At 46.8% G+C, this 788-nt stretch overlaps 1 protein-coding gene across 1 annotated transcript in view; it reads right to left on the bottom strand.

The window, feature by feature from the left end:
• SIPA1L1 (signal-induced proliferation-associated 1 like 1) overlaps nt 1-788 on the bottom strand; it is a 225618-nt gene that overhangs the window by 135610 nt on the left and 89220 nt on the right. The gene's annotated exons all lie outside the window — the stretch shown is intronic.

Below are 788 nucleotides of genomic sequence, written 5' to 3'. Positions count from 1 at the left end.
TCCTCCCACCTTTCCTTGTCCTGTTCCTTCTCTCTCCTTCTTTCCCCTTTTTTTTCTTTTAAACAGTCTCCTGCTCTTACAGTCTTTCCTTCCTCCCCTCCAAGCGCCCAGCCCTGTCTCCCAGCCTAGCATCTCCTCCTTTCTTTCTGTTCTTCAGCCCTCGGGTATTTGAATCACAATCGCTTCCTCCCTCCGCTCTGCGCTGGATGCCAACACAGACAGCACTACCAGTACCGAACAGATTGTCCCTGCACTCTCATTTCGGAGACCCACAGCTCATGGAGGCTGATATTGCAGAGAAAAGCGATGCAAGGAGAAGACACGCTCAGGCACTGCAGCCACGCACCGGGGTAAGCTCAGGTGCCCTACCAGACCCTGCAAAGTCAGGCCAGTGTTACAAACAGTGAGTGAAGCAAAATGAGGGTCCTTCAGCAAACTTACTTAGCTGCCAGAACAGTAAACATAAACTGAGTGTGTGAAATCTGTCCAAGCTAATAGTCTTTGACAAAAAAGGCTTAAATTGGGACAGCTTTTTTTTTTTTAACCAGTACAACCACCTCCCTCTAAAGTTCCAAACAATGGGACTGCTAGAGCTACTCAACTAAATAACTGCAGATGAAGCTAAACAAAATAATGGTTTTCTCCTGCACTACAAGTCCCAGAGCTCTGACCAATGAGTCAAGATAGCACTAACATTTCCAGAATAGCATTTATGGCAAATGATCACCAATGCAGACTTGCCTTACAACACCAGGCTGTGAAACTCAGCAGATTAAGGACTGACTGAC

Source organism: Pygoscelis adeliae, unplaced genomic scaffold (genome assembly GCF_000699105.1).
Source record: "Pygoscelis adeliae isolate BGI_AS28 unplaced genomic scaffold, ASM69910v1 Scaffold22, whole genome shotgun sequence".
NCBI classification, from domain to species: domain Eukaryota; kingdom Metazoa; phylum Chordata; class Aves; order Sphenisciformes; family Spheniscidae; genus Pygoscelis; species Pygoscelis adeliae.
Note: the sequence above shows the minus strand (reverse complement) of the source record. Positions and strands in the feature narration are given on the sequence as shown.